Genomic DNA, 9,627 nt, shown 5'->3' with positions numbered 1-9,627 from the left:
GGCCTTTACACTGGCTTGAACTAGTCACATTTCTTTTTTGAACACATATCCGCCATTGATTCTGCAGTCTTCAGGCAGTTAATCTCCAGAAAGAACTAAATCTGCTCAGGAAAATTTCCAGTTTTTCCCCTCCCTCCCGCCATTTCCTGTCCCTGCACCATTCCCTCTGTTTGTTGGTCTTGCCCTTTTCAGTTTTGTGGCACACCAAAAATCTACCATCAACACTTTCAAAAATTCACATACACCTCCCACCCGTGCCCACCCCAAAAGCCCCCTCCAGTTTGGGGATATTCGGGTTGAATGAATATTCCCCAGTGCCTACATTCTGCTGGGCATGCCAAAGAATAGGAGCTTCCCCACTTCTGAGCATCTTCATTGCTCTCTCCAGAAAGGAGGTGGGGAGCTGCAGAGGAGTTTTGCTTGGTTTCAGGTTTCAAAACTAAAGGTTCATGTGGCTCTGATACAGGGATTGGCAACCTTTGGCACATGGCTTGCCAGGGTAAGCACCCTGGAGAGCCGGGCTGGTTTGTTTACCTGCCGCGTCCGCAGGTTCGGCCGATCGTGGCTCCCAATGGCCGTGGTTCACCGCTCCAGGCCAATGGGGGCTGCGGGAAGTGGCGGCCAGCACATCCCTCAGCCCGCGCTACTTCCCACAGTCCCCATTGGCCTGGAGCAGTGAACTGCGATGCATCCGAAGAAGTGGGCTATAGCCCATGAAAGCTTATGCTCTAATAAATTTGTTAGTCTCTAAGGTGCCACAATACTTCTGTTCTTTTTTCAGGTTTTTCTGCAGTTTCATACCGGAGCTCTGAGCAGTCATACTGCTCTCTTACATAAAGTGCAACTCCCCCACCTTTTCTGCCCTGCCTGTCCTTCCTGAACAGTTTATATCCATCCATGACAGTACTCCAGTCATGTGATTTATCCCACCAGGTCTCCGTTATTCCAATCACATCTCTCAGAATATGGTTTTATGACATCTCAAGGAGATATTTAGAGGTATTTGTATATGTAGTTATTTTTGCTTTTTAATCACCATTTTAATTTTTCTATGTCTCTATGAGTTTGGTTTCCTAAGTGGCCAAAATAATCCTTTTGTGTTCCTCCTGGGGAAAATCTGTGCCACTGCGGCACAGCAGAAAAATGTCTCTCCCCCTGCCAGGTTCCTTTTGCTTCCTTGCATAAAATGGTTTCTGTGGGGAAGCAATGAGAAGCTGCAACAGTGCTCACTCACCTCTCTGACAACTCAGACACTCTGTTTGGGCAGCAGGGGGAGAGGTGAATCACCTAGGGGAGAGGGGTCTGGGGATGCCCCGGGGCATTAGTCCCTCCTCCCCTTCCCTGCACAGAGCAGCCAGGGCTGGGTCACATCAGCCCCCAGAAACTTCCCCTGGCTGCAGGAAGCTCTACACCGCAGGGGGTGGGGCGGGGAGTAAGGCTGAGTAAGGGGTCTGGGGGATGGGGTGGGGGATGAGGCTCAGCAGCTGGGTTGGGTGCAGGGGTGTCCAGGTTGTGTGGACAGGGGAAGCAGCTCCCCGCATTTGCCCCGTCCCCCCACCCGGAACCCTCCCACCTAGCCCCCTTGTATCAGGAGCTCCCCACAGCCATAACCCCCCCCCCACAGAGTCTCCCAAACTCCCCCCAACTGAGCCTCACCCCTGCATCAGGAGCCCCCCACACCCAGACCCCCACCCCACTGAGCCCCAACCAGCTGACCCTGATCCCCCCTCAAGCCCCATTCCTCCAGCTGCCCCCCCGCACTGAGCCCTAATCACCTTCACCTGGATTCCCCTGCAGAGTCCCATTCCCCCTGCACCCAGAACCCTGCACTGAGCCCCTGTGCATCCACATTCCCCCCCAGACCTTCCACTGAGCTGCGCTCACCCAGATTGCACCCACTTTTGAGGAAATTCTTCGCCAAAAAATTAAAACTTTTCATTTATATTGTTTTATTTTGACAAATAAAATATGCAGAATTTTAAAATATTGTGCACAGAATTTTTAATTTTTTGGTACAGAATTCCCTCAGGAATATTGTGTGTATGTTTTATTTTGTGTAGCCAGTATATTAAATCTTTAATCCTGTGCATCTCTCAACTCCTGGGAAATAAATTAAAAGATTGTGGTATTTCATAAGGTTGGGCAGGGTTGGGCAGCAGCCAAGTTGGAGTTTTGAGGATCACAGTGGAGCCTAAAAAGGGGATTTAGGGGTCTAAGACAAAGGTCAGTGGGGCTACTTGTGCTGACTATGTGCATAAATCTTTGCGGGATTGAAATTTAAGGCCTTGTCTACACTGCAGAGTTTTGTCGGAAAAAAGGCAGCTTTTGGTGTACACACTGCAATGCCACTTTTGGTGACAAAACTCTTCAGTTTTGGTGACAAAATAAAACCATTTCAATGAGAGACAAAGGGCTTTTTGTGGCAAAGTTAAAATGACAAAGCGTCAGTGTAGATGCTGCCCTTCATTATATCGCCAGAACTGGCCTCCCCCGGTATCCCACAATGCCTGCCGTGACTGCTGGGCTCACTGTTTCCAACTCGGCTGCCCTGCAGGCATGCACCCCTCCCTTTTCAAAGCTCACTGTGCTGCTCTGCTCTGGGGGCAAAGAGCAAATCATTAACGTGGAATGCTGCTGTCTCCCGCACTACAAACGCAGAGGCAGGTAGGCAGGGGCAGATGTGTGTGTGAGAGACTGCTGTGCGGGGGCTGATGTCGTGGGTGTCCCTGTCCCCATGCCTCAGGACTGGCTGCTCAGGCTGCTGTCTGAACTTAGAGACAATATGCAGACTACAGTTGCTATCCCTGGGCTACTTCCTCCCCTACCTTCGGGGTGTACCTGGATCTTGGGCTTGTACTCCATCTCTCTGGAGTACACTGCTAGGGGCAGTCCCAGCAGCTCCTCAGTGTTTGGGGTGCCTGGCAGCTCTGGAAGATCTGACGAGTCCTCGGGGCAGTGGAGGTCCTCTTCAACTTCCCATTCCAGCAGTGGGTGGGAAGTGTCTGTCTCCCTCAGCAGCTACTGCCTAAGTGAGCTTCAGGGCTCACCTTTTGTACTTCCTGTACCACCCCTCTGCTTCCAGAGAGGTGTGCGTTGCCTCCCGTGTGCGGTGTTCCTTCCCTGTCAATCTTGGAGGGAAGCTATGCCTGCTCACACAGTATCTTTCTGGGTCCATTCCTGACATGTGTCCAAGCCATCACAATCATCTTTTTTGAATCTTGTATAACAGCATTATTTCTTGCCCTAGCCGTATTTTTATCGCTTCATTTTTTAATTTTCTGCTGTCTTGATACCCCCTCAGCCAGTTCATTTCTGCAGTCAATATCTTATGTTTGTCAGCTTTCCTCATACTTCAGCATTCCAACCCATACAGCAATATCAGCACAATTGTCTCATATACGGTGATTTTCATTTTTATCTAAATGTCTGTAGCCTTCCAGATGTTGCAGAGCTTTCCAAATGTAATAGCACCTTGTCTGAGTCTTCTCTTTTTATGTCATCCTCACAATTCACATTCTTCAATCCTCCATTGTACACACATTTTCCACTTATTCTAGTTCTTTGTCTCTGTTTTTGATCTTTACGTCTTCTTCTTGTCTTCCATTTGACATAGTTTTTGTCTTCTCCATACTGATCTTCAGTCCGAATTTTCTGCTTTCCTGGTCTACCTTGTCAGTTATTCTCTGTACATCCTCCTTGGTCAATTCTAAGAGGTCAATATTGTCTGCAAATCTAAAGTTATTTACTGTCCTCCCACGCAACATGACTCCTCATTTCATCTCTCAGTGTTACAGCCGTCACTACTTCCAATGCCAAGTTAAACAAATCTGGTGATAGCATGCATCCTTGTCTCACGCCTGTGCTCATCCTGAACAGTCCACCAGCTTCTTGTCTGCTCTGACGGCACTCATCCATTTTGTGTGTTTACATGTTTTCTGTCAGCTTGATCATTTTGCCAGGGACAGCATACATTCTCAAGACTTGCCATAACCCTTTCTGCCAAATGCTATCAAAAGCCTGTTTGAAGACTATAAAGTTGTTGCAACAGGCTTGGGCGTGGTCTATGTATTTCTCCGATAGCTGATCTATTATACTTTGTCCTAGCCTAAATCCAGCCTGTTCTTCTGCAAGTGCCACTTCCATGTACCTTTTCATTCTACTCTGCAATATCTTGGTGAATGCTTTTTCTGGCACACTCAATGAGCTGATTCCTCTATAGTTCTTACATTCACTCTTATCTCCTTTCTTATAAATTGGTACTATTATCATTTTACCCCATTCACTTAGCACTTGCTCTTGCTTGTAAATCTTGTTGAATAGCTTGTGCACTGCCTTTACTATGTGTTTCTCGATTGTTTGCAAGAGCTCTGAGGTTTTGTTACTTCCTGGTGCCTTTTCCTTTTCAAACTTTCTATTGAGATCTTTACTTCTTCTAAAAATTCTAGCATCTGCTCTCCCTCATTTGTACTGGGAAGCTTCTCTAGGACCATTCCATCTACTGTGTTCTGCATGTCATGAAGCTCTTCAAAATATTCTTTACATCATTTATTCTTTGCTTTTTCATCATCAATAATTTGCCAGTGCTTCTTTCACTGCCAACGTTTTCAACTTCTATGTCCCACTCACTTCTCCAATCTTGCAATACAGTATTGCATTTCTCTTTGCATAGTCTTCTGCTTATTTACATTTTTCATTTATCCAATTGTTATTTGCTGCCTTCACTTTCTGTTCTATCTTTCTGGTCAGACTGTTTTACTCAGTTCTTAGACTTGCATCTTCCTTTTTATTCTCCTTCTGTTTCCTATTCTTGTCACTCAACTGCAGCACTTCATTCTTCGATTGCTTTGATTTGGACTGTAGCCCAACACTAGTTCAGCTGCTCTTGTAATCCAATTTTTTACACTCACTATTCCATGTCTCTTCAGTGTTTGGTTCTTCTTTCACCAGAGATCTGATACTTTTCCCATATGGCTTCCTTGTATTCTTTCCTAGTATCTGGCTCTTTCAATTTGTCCACATCATAGATCTTGTTCTCAGTACTTTTTCAGTTATTCTCAGGCTCAACCTCATTGATGACAACAGTAACTTATTATCTGATCTGTTATTGGCCTCAAATGATCTGCATGACAACACACCTGATTTCCATCTGCAATTCACAAGTACAAAATCTATAATGATCTTTGTTTGCCCATCAGTTCAGTGGCGGATTACTGCGTGGGTCCATAGGACCCAGGCCCAGGGGCCCCGGCCAATTTGGGGGCCGCCTTAGGAGTGCTGGAACTCTGGCACTGCCCCCGCTCCTCTTCTCCCCACCCAGGGCCCTGCTGCCCTGCTCTTCCTCTTCCCTCTGAGGCCCTGCCCCCTGGCTAGCCGGAAGCTGGAGCCTGGCAGTAGTAGGGTGAGCATATTCCCCCCACCCCCTCCCGTGCCGAACTGGCCTGAACTCCTCCCCCTCCTTCGTGTGGAGCTGGCCCAAGCCTCTCCCTCCCCCACTTGCCCCACCGCTCACCCCTCCCCCCCGAGCCCCTTTTTGGCAAGACTGGGCATTTGTCCTGTTTGTTCTTGCCAACTGATGATCAGCAAATGGGCAGGGGTCCGGGGGGCCCGAGAGCAGCCCCTGGCCTGTGTCCCTGCCCGCCCCCAGGGCAAGTGGAGGGACCAGGGCTCCCCCTAGCAGCCTGGGCTCCCTGGGCATCTCTTACCACTGCCCTGGCTTCTGGCCAGGCCAAGAGGTGGAAGCTTGTGGGGAAGGGGAGAAGCAGGGGATGGGGCCCCCATACTAGGATTGTTTGTGTGTGTGCGGGGGTCCAAATGTCCGTTGTGCCCAAGGCCCCAATAAATCTTAATCCGCATCTGCATCAGGTGATACCCAAGTCCATTTCTTCCGCAATTTTCTTTGTTGAAATAGCCTATTTGTTATCACCAGGTTGTTAGGCTACTACATTTCTGCCTTTCTCTTCTTTCATTTTCTTCACCGAGCCCAAATCTGCCTATTGCTCCAGCTCAGGAATTCCATGTTGATCCTTCTTTCGCATTAAAATCTCCTATTACCAATACCATGTCTTGTCTGGAAGCTTCTTGTATTGTTTTCTGTAGATTGTTATAAAATTAACCAATTTCTTCTTTGTGCCCCCACTGAGGTTGGTGCATTGTGAGTGCATTGGATTTGACTCTGAATCCTACCTTCGGCATATCAGGTTAAATGCCGTAAGAGCCTGGCTGGCCTTTGGCTTTAGCACCAATGTGACTCTGTCCTGGTGTCCATCATCTTTTCTTCCTGATGCACACACACGTACACAGCCAGTTCCGAATGGGATTTTACATGCCATAAGCCGCTCACATCAGAAAAGAAGAGATCTTCACCATGTTTTTGTTTCCCATTCAAGGAAAATGTTTATCTTGTTGCCTCAGAGGATTCCCCCCGGGATTGAGATACAATAGTCTGGTAATGTACTATATACAGTGTACAGGATACAATTCCCTCTCTTCTTTCCAAATTCCTCATGTAGTTCTCTAAAATGAACATTTCCTGCTCTTTGTGACACATCACAATTCCTGTTGTGCATATGCTTATTTTTCCAGCTTACACAAATCTATTATTTGTTGCCCTGAGTGGTCTCAGTCTCTGAAGTCTCTTGTTTTCTTTCTTATTTATTTTGCCTCTTGTATGCCACACTTGAAGCCATAACACGCCTCTGATATTTTAAAGTAGCATTCATCACTGATATTGCTGAGGTATCAGGTATCATGGTGATGGACAGAGCCGGGCATACATACTTGTTATATTCCACTGCTTAAAAAACGATGGTTGATCTGGCCCTCTGTGTTGTCCACTGATAGAGTATTTCCTCTCATTGTGTTTTCAGAATGCTGTCTTTTGTACCCATTTCTTTAGAACTTCCACTCAGTTTGATTTCCACTGTTAATATTTAATTTTTCCTCTGCAATGAGTTCTGGAAACTAATGTTTATATCTGGGTTGCTGCTGAAAGGGAGTAAGACACCCAGTCAACAATAAGCCATTTAAACATCAAAGTGTGCAGATTCTGAAGCAATCTACATCTTACTGAATTGTGTGCTATGATAAATTGCAGGAAAGAAACTCAATGGACAGTCCTATCTTTCAGTACCTCTTCTCATTTGTTAAAGAGACTAATAATGCTAGTATTTAAAAATCAAGGTCCCATAGAGTCACACATGGATATAATAACTGAGTGAGCCATAAAAAATGTTTTCTGCTCCAACTCCCTTCTGCCCCTTCCTTCATCTTCACCTCACTCCTCACTTTCCCTCTCACCCTCCTCTTTCTTCCCCTCATGTTCTCTCCCCTCCCCCCTTCCTTTGTCTTCCTGTTTAGCTTATCCCCTCCTAACAAAATTCAAGCAAAAAACAAGGTGGGGCAAATATGCCATTTGCTGCCATCACATAGATCACTCTGCATGTATGTTATACTCCTTTTCCCTACCCTGCTGCGATTGTCTCGTCTATTCAGAGTGTAATCTCTCTGGGGTAGGGACTTTTTCACAGTTTGTTACAGTGTCTCACACAATGGGGCACAATATTGGTTGGTCCCTCAATATTACTGTAATAAACATGACAATAATAATAATAACATTAAACTGTTACTGCCATAGATTATAGTTATGTATATTTCCATTTGTTGCATAGTCAAGTTGGCCTTGCAAATCTTATCACTTTTCATTCTACTCTCAGTGTAGTGTAAAGACCAGAGGGTAATCGGCTTTGGGATGTGAAGTATGTCTGTTGTGAAAACCATGGCTTACTGTCATCACAACTGCATCTCTGTAGTGGTCTGATCCAAACCCACCACAATTAATGAAACGATTCCCATTAACTTCAACGGACTTTAGAGCAGATCTTTTCCTCCTTATTTGTACAATTTTGTACTACTAGTTCTTACACTGCAAGATCTCAGTTCTGCAAACCCTAGAATACGGTCTGTAATCAGACTACCTGTGAGAGTAAGGATTACTCTTGTGAGTAAGGACATGCAGGATTAGATCCTGAAACTGTAATTCCATCCAGATGTTCTAGTGCCATAACAAACAAGAAAGAGGGCTTCAGTTGTTCGTGCTTATCACCAAAATGCCACGAAGGGTTACATTTAATGTATTCAGATTTGTATTGATACATTAACATGTCACTCGGTGAAAAATCTTCACTCCTGCACCAGTTCTTGTGCTCCCCTTGTGCTCCCCTATTCTCAACTTTAGCACATTCCATTGGATTTTTAAAATTATTTACACTCCCAAATGTAAGGGGACTATTGTCCCCTTACTAAAACTCAGCGGGGTGTTTTGGTTGATTAGCTCCCAGTACAAAAAGAAAGGGGAAGGGTCGATGGGAAATCAGGACCCTGAGACTGACAGTCCCCAGGAACAATGGCAAGAGGCCAATGCTCCAGGTCAGGGCGGGCAGGCTAATCAGGGAGTCAGGAGACCGGGGGTGGTGGTGTCCCATCCTCCACGTGAGCTGGAATTGCCTGGGTCAGACTGAGTGGGGCCGAGCTAAGGAGAAAGCAGGGGCCCAAGCTGAGCTGGGGAGCAGAGCCGTACCCAGGGCTGGCTCCAGCATTTCTGCTGCCCCAAGCGAAAAAAAAAAAAAAAAAAAAAAGCCGCGATTGGCGGCGGCAGTTCAGCGGCAGGTCCTTCGCTCCTAGAGGGAGTGAGGGACCTGCTGCCCCTGAATTGCCGCAGGTGCCGCCCCTCTCCCTTGGCTGCCCCAAGCACCTGCTTGTTAAGCTAGTGCCTGGAGCCGGCCCTGGCCGTACCAGCCAGAGGGGCCAGACAAGCAGCCAGGAAGCAGGTCAGTGCTGGGAGCAAAGTCACAGAAGCAGCCCACAGAGCAGACCTGCGCAGGGGGAAGAGCTGTAGCAACCAGAGCCAGAGGGGTCAGAGAAGCAGCCCAGGGAGCTAGAGGCAGAGCAGCAGCAGTGCTGAGGCACAGTGGAGCTGGAGCTGGGGCTGGCGCAGTCTAGAGTCGGGTGCGGTGAGCAGCTGGGAAGAGTGAGGGGGACCCTGGCCAGCGGGCTCAGCGCAGGGAGACGCCCCCAGCCAAGAGGCCTTGCAGGCCAGACTTGGAGGGAGATCGTAACCCCAACGGGGCGGGGGCGACGCTGGGAAGAAGGATCCTGCCACCTAGAGCCTGAGAGCATGTGACCACCGCAGCACAGCCAGGGCCTGAGAAGGAGGCCTGGGACTTGTGAGGAACAGACTGAACTTCCCTTACATCCCAGAGACGCTCCCTTACATCCCCATGCCACAGAGTGGGGTGACATGTTTTCCTTTAACCTTTCCCATTTTTTTCCTTATTTTTTTTAAATTGATTGCTGTTTAATAAATTGTATTTGCTTTGAACCGTATGTAATGATCAGCGGGTCAGGGAAGCGTTCAGTGCAGAGAGAGCACCCCGGAGTGGGGACACCCTAGCCCCTGCCCTAAGTGACCACAACAAGGTTGGGGATCGAGCCCCCCAGGAATCCTGGGCCCAGCCTTGTTGGGGTTATGAGGACTCTGCCACACGGGAGCGTGGAAGGCGGAGCCCTTGAGGACAGGCAGGCCTCTGGGTAAAGGAAGTGGGAGCGAGAACTCAGATCCTTTCGCTAGCC

The sequence above is a fragment of the Chrysemys picta genome, chromosome 1, assembly GCF_011386835.1.
Source record: "Chrysemys picta bellii isolate R12L10 chromosome 1, ASM1138683v2, whole genome shotgun sequence".
In the NCBI taxonomy this organism is placed as follows: domain Eukaryota; kingdom Metazoa; phylum Chordata; order Testudines; family Emydidae; genus Chrysemys; species Chrysemys picta.
This window is presented reverse-complemented; position numbering follows the sequence as displayed.